Raw genomic sequence first — 14230 nt, 5'->3', positions numbered from 1 at the left:
TTCCTTTGCCATCGAGAGATTTTGAAAAAATATGGTTGCCACCAATTTCACAGTTAATGCCCCTTTAATGTTTATAATGCTTAACTATGCCATTTCTATTGGTCAGCAACATGTTTACGTCTTTCATTGAGTTACGATAGATATACAGCACTCTCATTTCTTTGTTATGTGAACAACTATTGTGCCTTGTTTTTGTTTACATATAGATTAGTTAAGAGAAAATATGTTTAAAACAAAAACGGGAAGTGCCAAACACTAAATTAATAAAGTGCACCGCCATGGCATATGATACACCCGTCACATATTGTTAACAGTATAGATTGTACCCATTAAAACATTCTTTTTTTATATCACCTTAATTAAATGTCACAGTGACCTTAAAGTAGGATGTGACACACCTTCTACCTAAGATGCATTAGTTGACCAATTTTGGTGATTCTAGGTCTAATAGTTTTCAAGTTATGAGCCGGACAAGTTTTTGCCATATATGGACATATCTTCTTAATGAAAAGTCACAGTGACCTGGTTTTAATGTGCGACACACCTTCTACCCAAGATGTATCTACAGAGAAAGTTTGATGATTCTAGGCCTTGTAGTATTTAAGTTAAGGGTTGGACACGAAAAAGCTAACAGACGGACGGACATGAACGCCATACCATAATACGTCCCGTCTTAAGACGGGCGTATAAAAACTGTTTAATTGTGTTCATAATTCACTTGTAAATGGAAAAATCTGCTGAAAATGAAACTTTTACTTTTACATTTAACCTATGTAAACAAAAAAAAGTTCAATGACCCAACCCTATTTTTGCCTTTTCATGATTATCTCTCCTCTAAAGGGAGAATGGTACTTCATTTAAACAAACCTGAATCCCCTTCACCATTCACCCAAGAATGTTGTGTACCAAGTTTGATTGAAATTAGCCAAGTGGTTCTGAAGAAGAATATTTTCCTATATACATTGTATCAGCATGTAAAACTTTGATACCCTATTTTGGCCCCAACTAACCCCGGGGGTCATGATTCTAACAAAATTGAATCTGCACTATGTCAGGAAGCTTACCTGACTCAGCAGATCTTAAGGAAATTTTAGTTTACCTCACCCTATTCTTACATTTTTGTGATTATCTCCCCTTTGAAGGGGAGATGGCCCTTCATCATTTAAACAAACTTGAATCCCCTTCATCCAAGAAGGGGGCCTCCATGGCCAAGTGGTTAGAGCATCGCGCTAAAAATCACACGGCCTCTCACCTCTTGAATCCCCTTCATCCTTCATGTACAAAGTTTAACTGAAATTGATGCAGTGGTTCTGTACAGTTTACATCAACAACAACAATGCCCATCTAGATTTGACAATGAGTGACCGTCTATTTTTGACAATGAGTCACCATCTAGATTAGATAATGAGTGAGAGTGACCATCTTTTGATAAGAGTGACCGCCTAGATTTAAGGTATCTGTTGTTCACCTCCATCTCCCTTGACAACAAGACAGTTATTCCTTAAATGCCCTCCAAACTTTAAATAAACTTTAAATAAGTCTTGTATTGTAACAGTGGAAAGGGGGGAGGGGTAGAGGGAGGCAAGATTTTAGAAATTGAAGATTTTACAAATTGGAATCTGTATTATATGTCAGAATGTAAATGTAAACTTTTCTGGCCCAGTGGTTCTTGAGAAGATCTTTAAAGATTTTCACTATATATTTGTATGTAAAACTTTGATCCCCTATTGTGGTCACATCCTACCCCAGAGGGGTGTGATGTTTATAAACTTGAATCTGCACTATTTTAGGAAGCTTTTATGTAAATATATTTACTTCTCTGTACCAACAGTTCTTGAGAAGATTTTTAAAAATTTTCCCTCTATAATTCTATGTAAAACTTTGATCCTCTATTGTGCCCCCCCCCCCCCCCCCCCCCCCCCAACACTGGGGGCAATGATTTTTACAAACTTCAATCTGTACTACGTCAGGAAGTTTTCATGTACATAATATGTAAATATAAACTTTTTCTTAAATATTTTCCCTATACATACATGTATGTATGTAAAACTTTGATCCCCTTTAGCGACCCCACCCCACACCTAGGGGCAATGGTTTTAACAAACTTGAATCTGCATTATGTCAGGAGGCTTTCATGTATATATAAATTTTTCCGGTCCAGTGGTTCTTGAGAAGATTTGTAATGATTTCCCTATATATTTGTATGTAAAACTTTGATCCCCTATTGTGGCCCCACCGTGCCAGCAACCCGGGGGCCATGGTTTTAAGAAACTTGAATCTGCACTATGTCAGGAAGGTTTCATGTAAATATAAACTTTTCTGGTACAGTAGTTGTTGACAAGATTTTTCCTAATATATTTACATGTAAACCTATACTGTGGCCCCATCCTATCCCTGGGGACCATGGTTTTAACAAACTATTTCAGGAAGTTTTCATATGAATGTCAGCTTCTCTGGCCCAGTGGTTCTTGAGTAGAAGATTTTTTGATTATCTCCCCTTTGACAGAGGCAAGGCCCTTCATTTGAACAAACTTAAAATTCCTTCACCCAAAGATGTTTTCTGCCAGGTTTGGTTGAAATTGACACTGTGGTTCTGGAGAAGAAGATGAAAATGTGAAAAGTTTACGGACAGACAAGTTACAAGGACGCTGACAACAATGACGACAAACAAATTTCGATCAAAAAAGCTCACTTGAGTCTTTGGTTCAGGTGAGCTAAAAAGTGCTTGAGCCTTGTATGGTAACACAAAATAAAATAATTAAAAGTGCTCGAGTCTTGTATGGTAACACAAAATAAAATAATTAAAAGTGCTTGAGTCTTGTATGGTAACACAAAATAAAATAATTAAAAGTGTTTGAGTCTTGTATGGTAACACAAAATAAAATAATTAAAAGTGTTTGAGTCTTGTATGGTAACACAAAATAAAACAAGCATTCTGACAGTATTGCATGGCAATACATAGTCCCTTACCGCTTGCAAAAATTACTGTACCACAACAATATTCAAAGATCATTATGTAGGTTATGGTAAAAGGAAAAATTGGGGAACCAGGACAGAGATGGGGTAATCGTAATCTGTAATCGTAATCTGCTGTAATCGATTACAGTTTTTCATGTAATCGAATGTAATCTGTAATCGTGTACTTTTTAGATTACATGTAATTGTAATTGTAATCGATTACATTAATTTTACCCTGTAATCATGATTATTTTTAGATTACTTTTTTGATTACTTTCATTAATTTTAAACAGGCCATGTAACCCTCCCCCATATTTGTTTTTGGAACAGCCTATAAATTTCACCTTTGTTTTATCAAGTTTTAATGTTTGATTAAATTTCCTGATGGGGTAATCCAACCTTCATAACCACAAAACAAAAACAACAACAAAAATGGCTATCGGAAGATGAAGGTTTTATACACCTTTTATTTACATTAATGAAAAAGAAATAGAAACCTCATGGTTGTCTTTCTTGGAATTCAGTTTAGATACACTTGATATCTACGGGTGAATTTCTACTAATTGACATATACTAAACAAACAACTTGTGCATTGAAAACTGGGTGCTATTATCTAAGTTCCCTAGAGTACCTGGAATATTTATAATATGTGGGTTTTAATTATGAGACAAATAACAGCTAGGTCTTGGTTTAGATTTTCAAAATTCTTAATTGAATCAGAGTCAGTCCACAAGACCCCAGCTCATCTATGTAATGTGTTGTTTCAGATATTGTATTAGATATTGTATCATTTTTGTTTGGTTATTCATTTGATGTAGGAAAAATATTCATTTAATGAATTTCCAAAGCTATGTCTAATAAAGGCACACTGTCACTCACTTTGTTAAAATTTTGAAAAGATGCAAAAATTAGTCCAAATGGATTGTACAAGTAGTTTCCCGTACAAGTAGTTTCACCACCACCAGCTAATATAGCAAAGACAGACGAGTCAGAGGACTTCTTTGGTTTCATGACAACAACTGGTGAGCCTTCCTTCAGTAAATCAACTGATAGCAGCACTGAGGTCAACAGATATCTATCCCAACCCTGTCTTGCCATGGAAAGCGACCCACTTCAATTTTGGAAGAGCCAACAGCAAAACTCCCCAATCCTCTCTGCTATGGCCTGCAAGTTCCTTACCATTCCGGCATCTTCTGTGCCTGTTGAACGCGTCTTCAGCATTGGTGGAAAGATATTTAGACCAGAGCGTTGCCGCCTTGCTGATCAAACTTTTGAACGACTTATGAACATTAAGTGCAACTTGAAAGTTTCTCCTCAGTAAGACATTATGACAAAATGAACTCTTTATCATTTATGTTCAGAATTGTCAATCAGTATATATACATAGTGCATTAAGATAAAGTTCTGATAATTTTTTTTTTTTTTACAGTTGTTATGTTTTCAGTTGTAGGACCCTTGCGGTAGTAAAGATAAAGCTTTGCTCAGTAAAAGTATCTAAAAGTAATCTGTAATTGTAATTGATTACTTTTCAAAGTAATTGTAATTATAATCAATTACATTTCAAAATAGATGTAATTGTAATTGTATTTGTAATCATAAATTTCAATGTAATCTGTAATTATAATCAATTACTTTGAATGTAATTGACCCCATGTCTGAACCAGGATAGGAATGGTTGGAAATCAACTATTATTCGAGTAGAAACTAGACCAAGAAAAAAGACAAATTTATAATTAGGTTTAGGTCTTTATTCAAGTCAATAAACTGACATGTAGATGATCAATCATGAATAATTTAGCTATATGGTTGTATTACTATGCTAGAAGTTTTAATGAGTGTAGTATTCTTAATTCTTATCTACAAAGATAAGAAACTTGGATGTAAAATAGTCATGCTATTTTTCTACGTCCAAGGGCCATAACTTAATGGAAAATAAAAGAACCAATATGAAATTCAAACTCAATATGTAACTTATTATGGCAAAGCAATGTACCAAATATCAAATGAATATCTGCAAGCACAACCAAAAATCGTCTGGAAAACTGATAATTCATGCTATTTTTCTAAGTCCAAGGGCCATAACTAAGTGAAAAATCAATGGACCGAGACGAAATTCGAACTTGATCTGTAAATTGTTATGGCAAAGTGACATACCAAATATCAAACAAGAGGCCCATGGTCCTAGAATCGCTCTTCTGATACATTGTAGAATAGACAAAAATTCTCACTAACCAAGATTCATCAATTAACAAAGTTTGATGATGTTAAGTCAAATAGTACCTGAAAATTTAAATGTAACAGTTCAAAAGTAGGGCATGATGACCTACTTTTGGTCGACACACTGAAGACTCAAGATGCATCAACTGACAAGTCAAATAGTATTCAAATATAGCCGTTAAATTCCAAAAGAAGGCCACAGTGACCTACTTTTTGGTCGACACACTCCCAAGACTCAAGATGCATCAACTGACAAAGTTTGATAATTGAAGTCGAATAGTATCTGAAATATTCAGACATAAACCTCAAATTCCAAAAGTAGGTCATAGTGACCTACTTTTTGGTCGACACACTCTGAAGACTCAAGACCCATCAACTGACAAAGCTTGATGATTCTAAGTCAAATAGTATCTGAAATGATCAAATATAGCCGTCAAAATCCAAAATAGGTCACGATGACCTACTTTTTAGTCAACACACTCTGAAGACTCAACATGCATCAACTGACAAAGTTTGATAATTGTAAGTCAAATAGTAACTGACATTAAAATATAGCCGTCACATTCCAAAAGTAGGTCACGATGACCTACTTTTTGGTCAACAAACTATGAAGACTCAAGATGCATCAACTGACAAAGTTTGATGATTCTAGCTTTCATAGTGTCCAAAATATGCATCTAAAATTGAAAATGTGAAATTTGAATGTCTGCAAAATTCAAAAAGTAGGTCACTGTGACCTACTTTTTTTATAAATATGTTTCGAGGCCTCCAGACGCATCAACTTACAAGGTTTGATAATTCTAAACCTCTCGGTATCTGAAATAACAACTAAAATGTATTCATAAATGATTAGCCATAAAATTCAGAAAGTAGGTCATGGTGACATACTTTTCACATGACACACTTCAAAGTCCCATGATCCATCAACTGACAACTTTTGATGATGTCAAAGATATGCATCAAAATCCATTTAATAATAATTACCTGCGAAATTCAAAAAGTAGGCCACCATGACCTACTTTTGAGACAACATGATATTAGGTCCTAAGATGCATCAACTGACAAAATTTGATGATCCTAGTCCTTATACTACGCAAAATATCTAAGTTTTAACAAAACAAAATTCAAAGTCAACTTTGAAGTGACCTTGAGACCACACCCTTTGCCCCAGGATGATGCCTTGAACAAATTTTTCTCTACAACCTATCCTCATCCTTATGCATAAGTTTGGTGATAATTTGCCAAGTGGTTCTTGAGAAATTTTTGAGCAACCACTACTTTTGTTTGCGTTTTCCTAATTATCTCCCCTTGTTAAAGGGTCATAAGCCCTTGGGCCAAGGATACCCTGTGACAAATTTGACAAAAATTAGCCAAGGGGTTCTTGAGATATAGCCCTTTTCCCAAAAAGTTGATGCACACCGCACGCCAGACATAAGGCCATATGATTAGCTCTTTGAGCCTTCGGCTCAGAAAAGCTAATAAACATCTGCAAGAACAGAGAACAAGAGCCCCACAGGCCTTATCGGTCACCTAAATACTAGTGAAAAACTATCACTACTTTCATGGGCTATGAAATCTAGAAAAAAATTCCTGTTCTAAATATCTAAGCTAAATTCTAATGTTCAGCAAAAGTATAAAACAAGATGTGTTCTTAAAACTTCACTGCCCTTAAAAGTGCATACACTGATGAAAGGCTTTAAATAATAGGTGTATTAACATTAAAACATCAAAAGATATGACTAGATTGGACTCATCTTAAAGTCATAACCCTGGGTTGTGAAATTCACCATTTGTTGTACATCCTTTTCTGCTAATACTAAGTATGCATTTAGATTTTATACAGTATCAGCAAACTTATACATAAATACTATATACATGTACTAAGTTTGGTCCAACCCTGGGGTCAAAATCTTTACTCTGGGGAAAGTCAAATTTACAATTTTGGTGAAAGACTACCTGTTATATCCATTTAGTTTCAATTTAGTATCAAAAGCCTTAAAGAAAATGTTATTTAAGTGTTTTACACATAAACACTATAAAACAAGTTAGGCCCTGCCCTGGGATCATAACCCTACCCCAGGGATCATAAAATCTACAAGTAGGATAGAGGCCTTCCTGCCCTACAGCACTATGCATTTAGTTTTTCTTACATGTGTGTGGTTCTTGAGAAAAAGAGTTTTGAATATTGGTCTTTTTGGGGCAGTTTTTGCCCCGCCCCTAAGGCCCCAGGGGTGCAGGAATCCTGAAATTTACAATTTATGTTCCTCTTGTTCCAAAGATGTTCATACCAAATTTGAAAAGAATTGGAATGATAGTTATCAAGAAGAAGTTAAAAATGTCTATTGTTCACACACTTAATAACTGAACATTTTGGCCCCACCCTGATACCAAAACCCCAACCCCTGGAATAATCAAATTTACAGTTTTGGTAACGTACCTCTTCTTTATTAATATCTATTTACTTTCAATTTAGTATCAATAGCATTGAAGAGGATATAATTTGAATGTTTTACACATAAACACTATATAACAAGATTTGCCCTGCCCTGGGGTCAGAATCCCTACCCCGGGGATCAGGAAATTTACAATTTTGGTAGAGGCCTTCCTGCTCTATATCATTATGCATTTAGTTTTTCTTACATGTGTGTGGTTCTTGAGGAGAAGATTTTTTAAAAAATTGTCAATTTTGGGCAGTTTTTGCCCCACCCCTAGGGCCCAGGGGTGCTGGAGTCCTGAAATTTACAATTTATGTCTCCCTTGTCCTAATGATGCTTCATACCAAATTTGAAAAGAATTGGACTGGTAGTTATTAAGAAGTTAAAAATGTTCAATTGTTAACGTACGACTACGGACAAAAACCAAGGTCAGAAAACTGGACTGATGGATGGAGCGCAAACCTAAAGTCCCCTCGACTTCGTCAGTAGGGAACTAATAATTAAAAGTGCTTGAGCCTTGTATGGTAACACAAAATAATAATTAAAAGTGCTTGAGCCTTGTATGGTAACACAAAATAAAACAAGAGATGTTTATAAAACACATATGCCCCCATGGTGCAAAATTGAAAAGGGCTATACACACACATCATTTAATTGAGAGTAGTATCATCAATTCAAAATATTGAGCAGACAATATCTTCCTATGTCAAGAGTGGATTGATCATATGACCTAAAAATCAATAGGGGTCATCAACGCCTGAGAATGTACCAGTGTAACAAGTTTAATGTCTGTCAAGAAAAGGGTTCTAAAAATATTGAATGGACAGTATATTCCTAAGTCCAGTTTGACCCTTGACCTTTGACCATTTGACCTCAAAATCAATAGGAGTCATCATCTCCTGAAGATGTACTAGTGTACCAAGTTTGATGTCTGTCAAGAAAAGGGTTCTCAAGATATTGAGCAAACAGTATATTCCTATGTCCAGTTTGACCCTTACCACGCGACCTCAAAATCAATAGGTGTCATCTTCTCCCGATGATGTACCAGTGTACCAAGTTTAATGTCTGTCAAGCAAAGGGTTCTCAAGATATTGAGCAGACAGTATATTCCTATGTCCAGTTTGAGCCTTGACCACGCGACCTCAAAATCAATAGGTGTCATCTTCTCCTGATGATGTACCAGTATACCAAGTTTAATGTCTGTCAAGCAAAGGGTTCTCAAGACATTGAGCAGACAGAATATTCCAGTGTCCTGTTTGACCCTTGCCCTTTGACCATGTGATCTGAAAATCAATAGGGGTCGTCTTCTCCTTAAGATGTACCAGTGTACCAAGTTTGATGTCAGTCAAGCAAAGGGTTCTCAAGATATTGAGTGGACAGTATATTCCTATGTCCAGTTCGACCCTTGACCTTTGACTATATGACCTCAAAATCAATAGGTGTCATCTTCTCCTGATGATGTACCAGTGTACCAAGTTTGATGTCTGTCAAGCAAAGGGTTCTCAAGACATTGAACAGACATTATATTCTTATGTCGAGTTTGACCCTTGACGTTTGATCATGTCACCTCAAAATCAATAGGGGTCATCTTCTTCTAAAAATATACCAGTGTACCAAGTTTGATGTCTGTCAAGGAAAGGATTCTCGAGGCATTGAGTGGTCAATATATTCTTATGTCCAGTTTGACCCTTGACATTTGACCAGATGACTTAAAATCAATAGGGGTCATCTACTCCTTAAGATGTACCAGTGTACCAAGTTTAATGTCTGTCAAGCAAAGGGTTCTCAAGATATTGAACAGACAGTATATTCTTATGCCTAGTTTGACCCTTGACCTTTGACTATGTGACCTCAAATTCAATAGCGGTCATCTTCTCCTGAAGATGTACCAATGTACCAAGTTTGATGTCTGTCAAACAAAGGATTCTCGAGACATTGAGTGGTCAATATATTCCTATGTCCAGGTTGATGCTTGACCATTGACCAGGTAACCTTAAAATCAATAGGGGTCATCTACTCCTTAAGATGTACCTGTGTACTAAGTTTGATGTCTGTCAAGAAAAGAGTTCTCACGATATTGAGCAGACAGTACATTCTTATGTCCAGAGAAGGTTGACCCTTGACGTTTAACCTTTTGACCTGAAAAACAATAGGGGTCCTCTTCTTATCATAACAAACCACATATGAAATATCATTATCATCAAGTGAATGGTTCTCAAGATATCGAGCGGACAACATGTGGTCTACTGACCGACCGACCGACCAACCGACAGGTGCAAACCAATATGCCCCTCTTCTTTGAAGGGGGGCATAATAATTAAAAGTGCTTGCATGAGCCATGTATGGTATACAAAACAAGAGGCCCAAGGGCCTAGAATCGCTCTTCTGATAATTTGTACAACCCCACCATTTCTATTCTTAGCCTCTTAGTATTCTAAATCTTTAGTTAAATCCTAAGAATTCAAAAAAAGTAGGTCAATGTGACCTACTTTTTGGTTTACACATTTTGAGAACCCAAGAAATATCAACTGACAAAGTTTGATGATTTTAAGCCAATTAGTAACTGAATATTGAAATATAGCTGTCAAATTCCAATCGTAGGTCATGGTGACCTACTTTTTGGTCAGCGAACTCCGAACATGCAAGACCCATCAACTGACAAAGTTTGATGACTGTAGGTCAAATAGTATCTGAAATATATAAATATAGCCGTCAAATTCCAAAAGTAGGTCAAGGTGACCTACTTTTTCGTCAACACCCTTCAAACATGCAAGACCCAACAACTTACAGAGTTTGATGACTGTAGGTCAAATAGTATCTGAATTATATAAATATAGCCGTCCAATTCCAAAAGTAGGTCAAGGTGACCTACTTTTTGGTCAACACCCTTTGAACATGCAAGACGCATCAACTGACAAAGTTTGATGACTGTAGGTTAAATAGTATCTGAAGTATATAAATATAGGTGTCCAATTCGAAAAGTACGTCAAGTTGACCTACGTTTTGGTCGAAACCCTTCGAACATGCAAGACCCATCAACTGACAAATTTTGATGACTGTAGGTTAAATAGTATCTGAAATATATAAATATAGCCGTCAAATTCCAAAAGTAGGTCAAGGTGACCTACTTTTGGTCAACACACTCCGTTGACTCAAGATGCATCAACTGTCAAAGTTTGATGATTGTAGGGCAATTAGTGACTGAAATATATAAATATAACTGTCAAATGTCAAAAGTAGGTCACAGTGACCTACTTTTTGGTCGATACACTCCGAAGACTCAAGATGCATCAACTGACAAAGTTTGATGATTGTAGGTCAAATAGTGTCTGAAATATAGTAATTTAGCTGTCAAATACCAAAAGTAGGTCACGGTGACCTACTTTTTGGTCGAAACAAACCGAAGACTGAAGACGCATCAACTGACAAAGTTTGATGATCCTAGGTTTTACAGTGCCCAAAATATGCATCTAAAATTGAAAATGTGAAATTTGAATATCTGCAAAATTCAAAAAGTAGGTCACTGTTACCTACTTTTTTATAAATATGTTTCGAGGCCTCAAGATGCATCAACTTACAAGATTTGATGATTCTAAACCTCTCGGTATTTGAAATAACAACTTAAAATATATCTATAAATGATAAGCCATAAAATTCAGAAAGTAGGTCAAGGTGACCTATTTTTCAGTTGACGCATTTCAAGGTCCCATGATCCACCAACTGACAAGTTTTGATGATCATAGGCTTTAAAGTGTCCAAGATATGCATCAAAATTAATTTTAAAATAAATACCTGCAAAATTCAAAAAGTAGCTCACCGTGACCTACTTTTGAGACAACTTGACACAAGGTCGTAAGATGCATCAACTGTCAAAATTTGATGATCCTAGTCCTTATAATGACTAAAATATCTAAGATTTAAGGAATTTAAAAAAAAATTTAATTTAGGTCAACTTTGAAGTGACCTTGAGACCACGCCCTTTGCCCCAGGGTAATGCCTTGAACAATTTTTAATCTACAACATATCCTCATCCTTATGTGTAAGTTTGGTGATAATCTGTCCTGTGGTTCTTGAGAAGAAGATTTTTTAGCAACCACTACTTTTTTTTGTATTTTCCTGATTATCTCCCCTTGTTAAAGGGTCACATCCCTCTATTTAGTATGTATGAAAGCCCTTGGGCCAATGATACTCTGTAAAAAATTTGAAAAAAAATTGGCCAAGGGGTTCTTGAGTTATAGCCCTTTTTCTAAAAAGTTTACGCACACCGCACAAATGGCCATAGCATTAGCTCTTTGAGCCTTTGGCTCAGAAGAGCTAATAAAATCACACCTCTGTTCCCTGGACAATGACTCCATAGATGCCATTGATACCAAAAACAGATCTGGGAAGTATCAATAACATCTCGCCAACATGTTGTCCTGTCACGCTCGAGTGGAGATGATTTAGATCAGGAGTTATCTTCTCAGCGTTTCTCGCTGTTCCTTCAGATACGCTGTCTTCTGCTTCTGTGTTTCTTTCTCACCTACATCAAGGTCAAATCTATTCAATAATCTGATTTTGATATCATTTTAACCAATGCATGACGTTTAACATGGGAGTTTGCTATCATAATAAACTGGCATTATCTGATTGGTTTATCTTATCTCTGTCCCCGTCTTAATATCCCCTGCATAATGCAGTGTAAGGACTAACATATTGCAAGCCAAATCTATTAGAAAATATATTTCGATCATAGCAAAGGCAAGACGAACAAGAGATGTTTGTAAAACACATATGCCCCCATGGTGCAAAATTGAAAAGGGTTATACACGCAAATCATTTAATTGATAGTAGTATCATCAATTCAAAATATTGATCAGACAATATCTTCCTATGTCAAGAGCGAATTGACCATGTGACCTAAAAATCAATAGGGGTCATCTCTCCTTATGCTGTACCAGTGTACCAAGTATGGTGTCAATCAAGCAAATAATTCTTAAAATATAGGAGACAATATATTATTATGTCCAGTTCAATAATTGACTTTTGACCTCAAAATCAATATGGATCATCTTCTCCTGAAGATGTACCAGTGTACTAAGTTTGATGTCTGTCAAGCAAAAGGGTTATCAAGATATTGAGTGGGCAGTATATTATTATGTCCAGTTTGACACTTGACCTTTGACCATCTGACCTCAAAATCAATAGGAATCATCTTCTCCTGAATATACACCATTGTACTAAGTTTAATGTCTGTCAAGCATAGGGTTCTCAAGATATTGAGCAGACAGTATATTTCAATGTCCAGGTTGACCCTTGACTTTTAAACATGTGACCTCAAAATCAATAGGGATCATCTTCTGAAGATGTACCAGTGTACCAAGTTTGATGTCTGTCAAGCAAAGGGTTCTCAAGAAATTGAATGGACAGTATATTCCAATGTCCATTTAACCCTTGACCTTTGACCATGTGACCTCAAAATCAATAGGGGTAATCTTCTCCTGAAGATGTACCAGTGTACCAAGTTTGATGTCTGTCAAGCAAAGAGTTCTCAAGATATTGAGTGGACAGTATATTTCAATGTCCAGTTGATCTTTGACCTTTGACCATGTGACCTCAAAATCTATAGGGGTCGTCTTCTCCTGAAGATGTACCAGTGTACCAAGATTGATGTCTGTCAAGCAAAGGGTTCTCTAGATATTGAATGGTCAGTATATTCCTATGCCTAGTTTGACCCTTGACCTTTGACCATATGACCTCAAAATCAATAGGGGTTATCTACTCCTTAGGATGTACCAGTGTGACAAGTCTGATGTCTTTGAAGCAAAGGGTTCTCAAGATATTGAGCGGACAGTATATTCCTATGTCCAGACTAGATTGACCCTTGACCTTTGACCTGAAAAACAATAGTGGTCCTTTTCTACTCATAACCAACCCACATATGAAATATCATTATCATCAAGTTAATGGTTCTCAAGATATTGAGCAGACAACATGTGGTCTACTGACCGACCGACTGACCAACTGACCGATCGACCGACTGACCAACTGACCGATCGACCGACCGACCAACAGGTGCAAACCAATATGCCCCTCTTCTTTGAAAGGGGGGGGGGGCATATATATGTGCAGCTACATTCTTTGATTTGATGTCATGATACAAGTGATGAAGTGATGGATTGCTCTGTGCAATAGAAAATGCAAATCTGTTTTTGGCACATAAAACTAACAGCTGCTCACCCCCCCCCCCCCCCTTCATAATTTGGTATGCATGATCAGTCTTCATGAAAACTCAGTGGTCCATAGACAAAGGCAAACCTGGCCTGGATTTCTGTGTTACAGAAATGGATTCTGTACAATGCCATACTGTTCTAATTCACTCTCTAAAAGATACACGGAACATCGTGAGGATCATTAAAAAAAGCTTCAGAATAACACCAGCTTGCTATCTATTTCCCTTTGTGGGATCTTCATTACTTTATAGTTTTTTACTTATTCTTTTCTTCCCAGGTAGACATCTTTATTGTTTCATTGGTAGAAGCTATGTCAGTACAGTTAAAGACAGGGGAGGGGGAAAGGGGTCATGGGTTCAATTCATTCCCTTCCCCCAGAGCACAGTAGAAAATGCATACAGTTGAAC

The 14230-nt window shown here is 36.5% G+C and overlaps 1 protein-coding gene across 4 annotated transcripts in view; it reads right to left on the bottom strand.

Annotated features, from left to right (window-relative positions):
• Positions 1-14230, bottom strand: part of LOC130053026 (uncharacterized) — a 30002-nt gene that overhangs the window by 868 nt on the left and 14904 nt on the right. The window contains exon 1 of one of the 4 annotated variants that reach the window (XR_008801464.1): positions 11941-14224. The exons of the other annotated variants lie outside the window; for them this stretch is intronic. The gene's annotated coding sequence lies outside the window, so the exon portion shown is untranslated. Of the gene's footprint in view, positions 1-11940; positions 14225-14230 lie in introns of those variants that run through there. 4 annotated transcript variants of the gene reach the window in all.

Source organism: Ostrea edulis, chromosome 3, assembly GCF_947568905.1.
Source record: "Ostrea edulis chromosome 3, xbOstEdul1.1, whole genome shotgun sequence".
NCBI classification, from domain to species: Eukaryota; Metazoa; Mollusca; class Bivalvia; order Ostreida; family Ostreidae; genus Ostrea; species Ostrea edulis.
The sequence above is the reverse complement of the archived record's forward strand: the minus strand, read 5'-3'. Positions and strand labels throughout refer to the sequence as shown.